The sequence below is a fragment of the Osmerus mordax genome, chromosome 7, assembly GCF_038355195.1.
Source record: "Osmerus mordax isolate fOsmMor3 chromosome 7, fOsmMor3.pri, whole genome shotgun sequence".
NCBI lineage: Eukaryota > Metazoa > Chordata > Actinopteri > Osmeriformes > Osmeridae > Osmerus > Osmerus mordax.
In genome coordinates, this window is record NC_090056.1 from 15,342,994 (window position 1) to 15,355,784 (window position 12,791).

At 38.8% G+C, this 12,791-nt stretch overlaps 1 long non-coding RNA gene across 2 annotated transcripts; it reads left to right on the forward strand.

Moving 5' to 3' along the window:
• The first annotated feature begins 262 nt into the window (after positions 1-262).
• Positions 263-7,191, forward strand: LOC136946432 (uncharacterized). 2 transcript variants are annotated; one of them, XR_010876897.1, is made up of 2 exons: positions 263-954; positions 6,424-7,191. It is a non-coding gene; the product is annotated as an uncharacterized lncRNA (long non-coding RNA). The 2 variants fall into 2 exon arrangements; XR_010876898.1 differs by having other exon boundaries at positions 263-451.
• The last annotated feature ends 5,600 nt before the right edge of the window (positions 7,192-12,791 follow it).

Consider the following 12,791-nt stretch of genomic DNA (forward strand, 5'->3'; position numbering starts at 1 on the left):
GAGGGGCTTCGTCTTTGTTTTGATTGGTTTGACGCGGTGCGGTGGACACACCTGTAAGTGCCAGAAGCAACAGAGATTGGCTACGACCTGAAAATTACACCTGTGGGGGGAGGCGGGGGCAGACTACATGTAAGCCAAGCCCTTTACAAACTCTGTCTCTCTTCCTGAGGAGCTTAACCAGATCACAACGACACCTCCAGCTCCCGAAAACTTTTAGCAGACAATGTCCAGCGACTTCAAACCTTGATCCTTTTTTTGCCTCTCATCGAGCCAGCCTGAGATTCACCTACCATGGAGAGACGACTTCTTCTGCAGAATGTCATGGAGGTCGATTGTCCTTCAGCGGGAGGAATGGAAGAGGAAGACTAGCTTTCAAAGCAGCTCAGCCAGCGCACAATGATGTCTCTTGTCTTGGGTTTCTGGCTCCATGACCACACCTGGGAAGGACTCGGTAACTCCCCAACATCATATCTTATTTGTCTTTTGTAGTCTGGAAAAATATTTTATGTAATTCAACTTTATAATGCAAATGTATATTATTATTGCTTCCAGTTCAGCACTCATATGGGTAGACTGAAACAAAATAATTTAATATATATACTCTACTTTTATAACCAGGAAACGAATGCTAGTCCAGCCTAGTTACTGTATTGTATAAAGCCGTTGGCGCTTGTGGGCTGTTACTGGTCTTGTAGTTTCGATGGGCATATCATAATCTGTATCAGATTCCAGTTCAATTTGAATAGAGAGAAAAAGAGGAAACAATAGGGGTGAACGTTCATTCCTAAACTGGATAGACCAGTTGGGGCAGGTAGAGGCAAACCGCCCAACGTGTCAAAGGACATAAAGACAGCAGCTTATTTCCCTCATTAGATTTACGTTTGTGGAGATGTTCAAGTAACTAGACGGTATGAGGAGATTTAACCTCCCAACGGCCAATTGAAAAATGCTTTGGTAAATATGGTAGTTTTTGGTAGTTTGCTAGTTATTTGGTTTAAACCTTTTGACTTTTAATTTCTATCTTTAATTTTCTTACAACTTCCTTTGTACCTGTTGAATGAAAGTTTTATAGTTTTTAGTTGGTTTACTGTATGTCTTGAAAATTGCATTGAAATAGCTACAATAGGCTTGTTGTTACATGTCTCTTTTGGCTTTTACAAAGCGAGATTTGAAACTATACCCTTATCTTTTCTGACATATTAGATAAAAATGAAAGGCTTTTGTGTAGTGGATATTGCTAAACATAAAATGTCTGCTCATCCATTTTGCTTGCCTGTGAGGTTTATGGTTACAAAACGGAAGGCTGTTGTCATTTATTAGTTGTCCTACGAGGATTATCATGGCAATAATTACATTTTGGGAAATTTAAGGCAAATTAGAAAAATGTCTCAAGCCAATAAGCACATTTTGGGAAGTTTGCGTAGGCTGAAATAAAATGGAGGGAAAATGTAGACTACAGCACAGTGAAAGAAGCATGAGGTGGAGGATTTTGATTGGAGGATCTGTTCCATTCTATCCATAACCTGAATACCTGAAAGTCACCTGCATGCTTCTTACATGCTTTATATAGATACAGGTCACACATTACATATTTAAAAAGCGTTTTTTGAGTGGAACCTCAACAGGAACTGTCAGATCAAAGACATTGACTCTTTACAAAATGGTGGCAGTTTTTTATTTTTTTTGCTTGTGTAGCGTTTCACAGCTTAGCAGTAAAATTTCACTAATAAGTGAAAGAATTATGTGCTAAATTCCAAACAGTATAATGAGATTTAATAATATTTTTTGTATTTTGTTTTAGCATGTTAGCATTCCGTTGACTCCATATCGTTTAGGGGTCCCCAGGGGCACCATATCTTATAACTGCTGGCTCACGAAAGACTACTAACCTGCTTTGAAGAACTAATTACTTACAAACTTGTTCTTTTCACTGAACATTTCTAAATTGGAAGGAGGCCGTTCAATAGAGTGAAAATGACCTTTTAGTAAAACACAACACCATATCCCTTGTGGTCATGTAATACACTCTTTTCGACCTAGTGGATAAATGGCTAATAATGTTGAACCTTAGTGTTAGAAAGTAAGACTTAGATACCATGTATAAAAAAATCAAAATGAAGAATCCCAAACAGAAGCTTTACTAACTTAACTCTTTGCCTAGTAGTCCAGAGGCCCAATTAAGGAGTGTTGAGATAAGGTCCAGTCTTAAATAAGGTTTTGGGTTCCGCAGCCATTGTTGTCCTACAAAGACCGCAACTATTGATTAAGGGCCTGGCCAGTTTACCTGTCGGGTTGTTCATTTCACAGTGGAGTCACATTCCAGCATAGAGGGCAGGGTTACCTGATCGTGCCTCACTTACAACTCAGTCAAACGCATGGTCAGCCGTAAGTGGTCAACCCACACTGAAACCAAGCACAGTTACAACAATGGAATAACTTCATACCTGAGCTAAAACAAGGAACTAACTTCTCAAGGAAGAAAAGCTGAAGCAAAGTTTAAACAAGGAGAAACTAGGGAATGGGATATGTATTCGTCAGAGGCAGGAAATCCAATGTCAGGTGCTCAGGTAATGCTAAAGTCTTTAGTTAAAATCAGATAGTGTTGTTTCATTGTTCTTTTCTTCACTGCAAGCTTTTATATTCTTACCTAATCTTTTTTTCTCTTTCTTTCTTTCTTTCTTTCTTTCTTTCTATCTTTCTGTCTGTCTGTCTGTCTGTCTGTCTGTCTGTCTGTCTGTCTGTCTTTCTTTCTTTCTTTCTTTCTCTTTCTCTCTCTCTCTCCCTCTCTCTTCCTCAGAGGGGCCTGCAGCAGTGGTTTCTAATGCTGATGATTAACTAAATAGAGTCTGGGAGAGCAGGTCTGCTTGGCTTTCTCATTTCATGAGGCCTGACTGACTGAGAGGAAGACGAAGAGTTCTCAGGCACTGGCTGGAAATTCAAGATCTTTTTCTCTTTTTTTCTACCCCTCCCTCCTTACTTGGTTTTGTTACATTCTTTCCTTGGGGTCCCTTTCACAACGGTAAGGTTACAGGTGCATGCATTCTCCATTTTCATTCTCCACTCCCTTTCCCGTGGCTTTCCTCTCTCGTGTTCAGTCTCTCTCTCCCTTTCTCCCTCCCCCTCTCCATCACAGTCTTCCTTTTCACTCACTGGCAGGATAGCAAACCTATTATTTGCTAACTCAATATTGTTTAATTTACAAGTTGATACTGTTTCCAGTTCCAGGTTAAGCAAAAACTAGAATGTTGTTTCAATAGATCTTGAATTTTAAAGGACAAAAGATAAATATATTTTGTCGCATTTAAATGTATTCAAATGTTGTAATGTAAACGTTAGCACAGTATGGTATCAAATAGAGGAACAACTGTCCCTGTTCACTGATACATAGTCTATACAAAAACTGTATAAAACTATTTATGAAAGTAAGTATAAAAGTCCCAGTTCCAGCAGGTATGTAAGGTGTTGCCACCTTACAGAAGTCGACCTACTTAGCAATTGAATGACACTTGAAATTGAAGAATGAGATGTTTTCACACTGTGTACCTGTGAATGGCACACGTTATTCAGTAAACGAGAGCAGTCTGAATGACCTTCTGCACACACTGTAGACTTAGGTCAGCATTCCTTCAGCCTTTCATCATACTACAAACACAAAGGTAGGAAGGTTCTCAGAAAGTCCCTTCTCAAAAGAACTTAAATTTTCGTAATGCTTTGGTAGGTTTCATAAAATGTCAGTTGACAAAATGTAAAATGACCTTACATCTATATGTGTGCAGGTACAGTGTGTTGTAATGATAAACTGATTAGCATCTTCCAAGACATGACGTGTATCAGGGACAACACCCTGAGGCCTAGTTGTTCTGGCATTGTGGCATTACAGGCTTGGTTTGTAAAGAACCAGTGTTTGAAATTAGTAACTGCCATCCATTGTGAGAAAATCAGCCCTCCAAGCTTTGCCGTGCCACAGAATCAGACCAGTCAGAACAGGTTTGGGCAATCATTAACAGCCACTGTGGCCCACTCTTCTGTGACAGCCACGCAAAATTACAGCCCCTACTGAAATAAGCGTCCCTGCGATCAGTATACTGCACGTAGGGGGGATTTTACTGTTTCCTCTTAGAGTCCATTCATTTTAAATTTTATGATCACATTGTTTTCTGTAAATTTGAGGTGGCAAAAACCTGGTTTGATTAGTTGTAGTGGGATTGTACTACATAGGGATTCATGCTCATGAAACTTTCAGGTCGCATTCATGAACTTTTTTCTTTGTCTTAGATGTACATGCTGTACTAAAGGAGAGTTTCTTTCTTTATTTAACAGGTCAGGCAGATCATTCATATAATCTGTCAACAGTGGTGAACAGTTGAGCCCCCCCATCTTTTTAAACAGAAGAATGTTCCTGAAGCCTAGTGGCTACCTTTGGGAGGGGCTTATTTATACACAACCCTGAGTAGCTGAGGGTTCACATTCATCAAGTGTTCTTTCATACATCAAATGTCCCTTCCTAGGTAAATGAGAAGATTAATACAACCCTTTCATGAGCAACTTTGAACCATGAAGTCTGAGTTAGCGGCCTACTTAGTTTGGTCCTGACAACGTTTTATCAAAAGTCACATTCACGTTTGGATGATTATCACCATCTTACGAGGCAGCATTGGATTTCCTTACTCTCTCTAATACTGCCTGGTAATGATGATGATATACATCTGCCAACTGCAAGTACGTATGAGCTTGAAGTTAACTAAATATGCCATGTTGATCAATCTTGGCTACCTTTCTGCGCAGTGGAATCCAGTTCCGTCAGAAATGGTACTTGGGACCCATCTTACCTGACAGTGCTGGATTGTACAACTGTGTTCTAACACTGTCTGGTAACGATGTTTCCTGTGTGACCCACATACCTCAACACAACTGGCTGCACCTTAAATGATGATTACTTCCTTTGATCTTAGGAGGTACTAAGTTAAAGATTGGGATTAATCAATCCATCACATTGTTAATAGGGCTAGGATTCTGGTAGGAGTATATTTTTGGCTTAAAGAATGTCGCTTTCTGTAGAGCTGAGTCATGATGATCTTCCAGGAAACATGGAGAAAAGATTTTCATTATGATTAACTTGTACAATCCCCTAATGGTGCCAGTCACTGGTAGACAGGAAGCCGTTAAAGAGACAATTACATATTTTGCAACAGTAGATCATTCAATCAGAAAATACTTGAGCAAATAGAAATGACGGTGGTATGACTACTTGTAGTGTGGTATGACTAGTTGCGTTTACCTGGGTAACTTAAAAGATTCAAACAGTCAGTTATGACCCAGGTTGCAGGCTTGTAATCACTTCCCTGTACATTTTATTATGTTGGCCCCACCCAACACGAGTTAAAGAATACGAGTCAGTTGGCAGTTCTACCGGTCACACCAGTAGTCCTGTCCCCAACCCCTCCCCCAGACAGACTGTGGTTTTTGTTGTGTGATCGTGATTGGTTCAGCTTCCCTTACTTGCGTGGCACATCCTGTAACTGACTTACAAACTCACCTGAGCTGCTCGTGTTGAAAAGAGACTCTTCGACATAAAAACTCCTTGTACAACTTCAACTATTTATTATAGAAAAGAATGTTTCTCAGCTCTATCAATCATACTAGGAAAGAATTTGTAAGAAAATATTACTTCTTTCTATAGTATCTATGTAGTTTACAGTTATTGGAAAGTGTATGGTATCTCTTTAGTGAAATATCCTTTATTTATCCACCAACTGAAACATGCATTTCTTAAAAACAAAGTAAATGACAAGGTCCCTTGAAACAGACTGCCTCCAAATGTAATGCTTCACAGCTTTTATTGCATTCGGGTAGAAAAGTTGATCCGAATGAAATTGTAAAACCTTCAAACAGACAACACAGACATAGGCAAATAACAAACAAGGACCTAGCCGAACCTTATGTTTGTTTAGGGAGGGAGAATTACCCTGCAAATATGAAACCACACCTCTATTTGTCCATTTAGGGCCTTTATCTTTGTTATAGACGCACGGAATAGTTTGGTGTTTATCATATTTTTTTATTTTCTCTTCCTTTCTCCCTTCCCCTTTTCACATTGCAATGCTTAATGAGGTGTTCAGTTCAGGTTTAATTTGCTCTGACAGGAAAAAGCTTCACAGATCCCCCCCCCCCTCATGTTTTCACCATTGTAATTCTCCTTGGCTAGTTATAGGAAAATAACCGTCAACTTCTGTACCACCAGCTGTTTACTTCATACATTTGTTCAACTACTGATTATGTGGGTTGTGTTCCTCTATTTGATAAAGACATGGTCTGTTTGTTTAGTAGTACAGTACATACAGTACATGCAGTGTCTTTTTCAGCCTGTCTCTCCCTGCATTATTCCCTCCCCCTGAGCTGTCTCTCTCTCTCCTCTGTGTACAGGTGAAAAGCCAGAGGTCATCTTCTTCAGTTCTCTTTAGCCTGTTGATTGGCGTCTTACCAGACATGGTTAGATCTAATTATCTGTGTCTAATACTGTCTGGTAATGCCGTCCATTGAGAGCGCGTTACCTTCCACTCTTTTTCCCTTTCTCCTTCTTGAGCAGAAGTGTTCAGGATGTCGATCTCAGCGCTGACATTTACATTTATTTGATGAAGTGACAGATGATGACAGGACATGACGGTTATGGGGATGAAGATAATTCCAGAAACTGTTAACTTTGCACTGGCAGATAATGTTGCACTTACATATATCCAGAATAGTAAGGCTAGAATAATAACCCAGTAAAACTCTCAGACCTTGTGTAAGCTCTGTACGATCCGCTGGGTTCCTCAGCTGTGTTCTGTGTGTTGTGGCCTTGAAGTGTTGTCCGCATATGTAAAAAAACTGTTTTAGTGCACTTCTTTTGAGATCCTGAAATGAAAAGCTTGTTATTGTAGGTATCAAATGTATTGTCATGTTATTTTGGGGATATTTCAAAATTATTATGCGTTCCCTCATGAATTGTGTTCTCTCATTTGGTGTTGTCTTAGTAACTGAATTCCACCTGTGTTTTGGGCCTTTTTCCCGGTTTTGTCTTTTCTTGTTCAATTCTTCACTTAAAAAACGAAATCTTTGAATGCTTACCAAATGTAATGAATGCAATTTCACTGTGACTTTATGTAACATGCAAACATCAAACAAACATGCAATAAAAACAATATAAATACACTTTGCCTTTTATTTATTGATCCTGTCCATTTATTGTACATTCCCAATCAGACGGTTGAACATTCATGCTGCAGCAGAATCAAGGTCTGACTTGGCCTGTCGTATAGGTTCGCCTGGTCATTGTGTTCCTGGGGCTCTTCACTGGGCAGAATGGAATGCCTGGCCCCAGTCAGGTGCAGATCAGGTTACAGGTGAACAGTGCTCCTTTTAAAGGCCTCAATTTACCCATGAGGTCCCCCCATCAGCCAAGCCTTCATTGTGTTCCACTCTAGCGCAGCTTCTAACAGACTGGTCAGTGTTGTGGTTTACAGCTTTGGGAGTACCAGATCATTTACGTTAGTCTACAATGTACATTCTGCTCACATATGGAGGTATAAGGTGTACATTAATCATTAATATAATCAAATACTGTACATGTCAATCTCTGAATTCACCGTAGCTTTATTGGCATGGCATAAATCAGTAAATAATCAAATGTTTTATATAAACCTGTATATACAGAATAATATGGGTATTTTTGTATCTGAGTACAGCAGTCAACACTACAGATATATATATATAATACACACTGTAAAATATTGATATCGACCAACTGCATGGGACAAAAAGCATAATTCTTTTTATAAATTTGATTCCTCTACTTTTTGTAGAAGAAATCAGGAAACAGGTCAATTTAGATAGTATATTTTGTATATATTGTATGATTTTATGGGTTTGAACATTGAATGTTAAGTAGATTCTTTCATTTTGGTGTGGTCATGGGAGAGTTGGCACCATAAAACTGTAGAACAAGTTCACCCACGGGGTCCTTCTTATTTTTTATGCATATTGGTAAGAATTTTTGTCTCACACGCAAACTGTTGACTTGACGATTCACTTTAAAAGGTCCAATAGATTACACGAGAAAGCTAAAAATGTAATCCATTTCATCTGTTAAAGTTAGTAAGTAACATCTATATGTCATACCACACTGACAGAAACGTGGCTACAGGCTGTTGGAAATGAATGACACCCACTTAAATTCTTTAGAATTTAAATTCTTTAGAATTTAAGTGGAAAAGTCAGCCATGTTGGCATGCGTGACATCACAGCACATAAGAATTTACAGACTTTCTACAGCGTCGTTGGTGTAGAGGATTCCAGCACTGGTCCAAGCATGCTCCAGTGCAGTCAGACCAGATTCCAAACCTCCGCGTCGTATTTGGAAGAGGGTGAGGCTCACCTGGGTTCACCATTGAGGGGGAACCGCCTCACCACAGAGGACAAGAAACAGAAGATGAACCGGTGTGACAGGCAGCTCTGCTGACGTACAGTACTATTGGCCAGAGAACTCATACCTTACAAGGCTCAGCAGGGAAGTCTCTTGAATGTGAGTCAGAAAGGTTAAGGTAGAGGTTGACACATTGATTTCAGGTCACGTGCATTACCTACATACAGTAAAGCTGCTGGTCTTGTGTAAATGAAATAACTACTGTAAATAGAGACATGTCAAAGTTTTGTATACATAACACCCAAACAAAAATTCAGTAATGTGTCATGGAAAAGGTTTGTTGGGCCCAAAGCATCCCAAGAGACAGGCAACAAATATACATTAAACTACAGACTATAATTGGATCAATTTAAACAATTGAATAATTTGAATCAATGTTTTCTTTCATCAAAAATGTTTCTTCAAAAAATAGTTTTAGGATCTTTACATTTTCTATGTTTTCAAACCCCTTTTCAGCTTATTCCCGTTCTTAGTCAATTACGGGGAAAAAGGAAACTTACAGCAGGACTTTTGACTAAGAGGGATGAATTGAGGTGGGAACCCATCTCTGGTTTAAGCCTTGACAGACTGTTTACTATAGTGTAATAATGAATGATCTGGTAAAGACAACATCTCAGCCATGTAGTCACTGTTCACCACTTCTGAAATCCTTCTTTAATAATCCTTCTTGTGTAAAACTGTTGCAATCAACAGAATGCCCCTCCTTGACAAGATGTTTACGAAAATATAACTTACATAAAGTATTAGACTTGGAAAAATATGAAATACTGTACTTAACACATTTATCAATAGCATAAGATGTTACTTGACCACAGTTTGAGAGAATACTTCCACGAAAAGTTTATCATTTATTTATTAGGAATTTGATTCACCGAAAATTACAAACAATGATTTTAAAGGAGTTCTCACATTTTGAGAAAGGTGGCTAAACAGGACAGTAAACATCTGAACCCTCTTCCCCTCAGAGTGCCCCAGTCCTTGTAATTCTGTAAGGACATCCTGAATAGTGAGTGAAAGACCACATTGAAAGTACTTCTCACTGTGTCGTAATTTAACCCCTACCTATCTGCCGTAACACCTTGACAAGGAGAATCCTTCTAAAGAATGGATTGTGTAGTTACACCACTGCTGGAGGGTGCACCACTTCAGCTTCTGATTACTTCCTGGTACAAGAGACAGTTGGTCTGACATGGAAATGGGCTGATCTCCAAAGACCCACGCAGTGGCCTGTCGCCGTGGAGCCGCCCAGTAGCGCGGACACAAACGCAACATGCGCACACACACGTACACTCACACTGACACGCTCACACACACATATACACACACCCACAGACACCCACAAACATACACACACACATAAACACAATCTTGGCAGATGGCGAGCCAAGGGATTGACAGGGCTGTAAAACAAACCTGTTCTCTTTGTCCACCTACACAGCATTTTACACAGAACGTCTAACAGGTGGCGGCTCTTTATCAAGGTGTGGCTGAAGTTGGCTGAACACAACCGAACACAAAGCACATTTAAACAAGAATATGTGGGGGCTGCACACAGATAAGGCCAGAAAAGCTCTTTGCCATTTAGCATATCAGCCTGTTTTAAATTGTTGTTTGCATGGGTGTTACTGCAGTTGGAAGCACCGCTCTTAGTGACCTAGGGAGTGGGGGTCGTGAAAGTATCCAGTCTGGGTATCTGGAATGAAGGTAGGCCACTGACTGAGATGGGGAATGATTACTGGATTTACTAATGATAAAAATGAAGCAGTTGTTCTACCGCATATTTGTCGTTTGGCTAGTTACTGTAAGTTGACACGATGTGGCCTACTGAACTTAAAAGTGTACGGATATATTTTCTTTTCCTTTAGAATTAATACATTCTCAAAAAAAAGATTGGTCAAGGAGTGGGGAAACACTTTTCATTGAGGTTGCATAAGTTATTTAACTGTATAGCATTACCAATAGTAAAAGCATTGTAGGTCTTTAAGAGTTGCTATGTAATTAAAAGGTATTGAGTGTCAGTGGCATAGACTTGAAGGTTGTGTACCCAAAACAAGATCAATGTTAATATCCACTTAACCCTGGCAACCCCAACCCCAAAATTAACTTGTCTAGTAATTTATTGCCAAACTGTAATTGAGTGTAACAGCTACAGAGATGGGAAGTAACTAAGTACAAATACTTTTACTTCAGTAGATTGTTCTGGTATCAGTACTTGACTTCACTATACATTCTTCTGACAACTTTTTACTTTCAAATATTTTACAAAAATATCTGTACTTTTTTACACTGTGATTACACTGTTGTTACACTGTTATTATGTTGTTATTTCACTGTTGTTACACTGTTATTAGATTGTTATTAGACTGTTGTTACACTGTTGTATAGGGAGTTACACATGATTTAGAATAGAGACATTCTTGATCACCTATGGCCATATGGGAGATGTTCGAAATTGTTGGCGCCAAAAAGTATTCCTGGAAAATTCGCGTGGGAATGTCTATAGTGTCTTTTTGTATTAATGTATTAATATGATGAGAGGTCCAACAGGTAGTAGTTGGTTACCTTTTACTTAAGTATATGTCAGAGCCCATACTTCTTTAACTTCAGTGAAAAAGTGTGGTAAGTACTTCAACCTCTACCAGAGTCTTTTTAAACAAGTATCTACACTTCTACTTGAGTGAAGGATGTGCGTACTTTAGCCAAAATCTACAACATTGTTACTAAAGGTATTGCTGTTTAATTACAATGAATGTAACCTTAATGTTCCTACTACAATGTACTGAATAAAGGGTCTGAATGCAAAATGTATAAAAACTTGGATTTCAATTCATTATGGAGAATTGTGTTTAGAGTAGTTGACAGTTCTTTCGTTTAAATTCACTTCAAAACAAAAAATGTGGAGAAGTTGCTCCTGGAGGATTCTATATTACAACTGCCCCTTAAAACTTTTTTGTTAAACCACTGTTATACCACTGGGTGGTGCTCTAGTATTTGCGAGTATGCCAGGGCTTGTTCTAATACTCTCTTTCAAAAAAAAAAAATTCAGACAATGAAATGTTGTGATTTAAAGAACAGCGAACCTTGACCTTAGCCCTTCCTTATGGGTCCGCACACGGTTCAGTTGAACTTGCTACTTATACAGTTTATTATGTTTGGTGCATCAAAGTATTATATTTTTAAATTGTAATATCAATCACACACATGACCCATCACATTGTCTTTCACCATATGCTTAATAATCGGTCAGGATATAATATTCAGGTCAAAAAAGAGACCCCAAATAAACGCCCCAAATAAACAATAGTGCAGCTGGAGATACAGGACCAAAACCTACATCCTACCGTTAGATTACACTTAACGTGAATGCTTGTTTTCAATGTCATACTACACATTTTAATTTCAAAATGAAGACAATGGAAATTTGTGTTTGATCTGGAAATTCAGTGCAAGTTTTATGAAGTTGCTGCATTTTCAGATCTAACACATTTTTTGGGGACTAAAATCGTTTCACTTGAAAAGTATCGATTTCAGATTGTGTTTGCCAAAGAACATTCAATGTATTCAGGTTGGCCTGTTGTGGGTTGTGGAACTTCTGTACACATTGTTTTGAATAGGATATTAAACATCTTTGAGACAAAATCTATTTTCTAACTATTCTTCGCTTACCAAATCGTTTTCTAGGGTTAGGGTTAGGTCTATCGCTTGACAGACTAACAGACTAGCCTACCTTTTTTCAAGAGATTATATCTATGACATTATCATACAGTCTTCATATTCAATTAAATTGGTGGTACATATTTTAAATGCAACAAGAATATTTGTAATATAATTTCTAAAGAATAAGCTCACAATAAATAAGGGTTGTGGCCAAGAGGGTTTAAAAGACCCGGTGAAAGAGGGAATCCCATGTATGATAAAAAATGCTACAGGAATGAATATGAGTCATCATAACAACTACACATGCCTTTGGTGAACAAACAATTGTAACAACAAACTACCACTGTTAGTACTTTGCCAGTGAATTGGAAGATGCAAAACAATAGATACTACGCCCCACATACTACTGTATACAACACCCACTCACAAGTAAAAGACATTTCACGGAGAGAGTGGGAGGGAACAAGGGAATCCCACATATGTAAAATGAAAGCAGGACTGCAGGGAGAACCTGACCGCAGGACATGGGCTGTGTGGGCAGTGCTGCCGTCCTCGTCATCATTGTTACTAGTCATCCGGTGACCCGAGGATTTCCCTGATATCGATGGTCAAGGTGTTTCTGTTAGTTTCAAAACAGTTGCCACAGAAACAACAACACACAATGGATCAAACT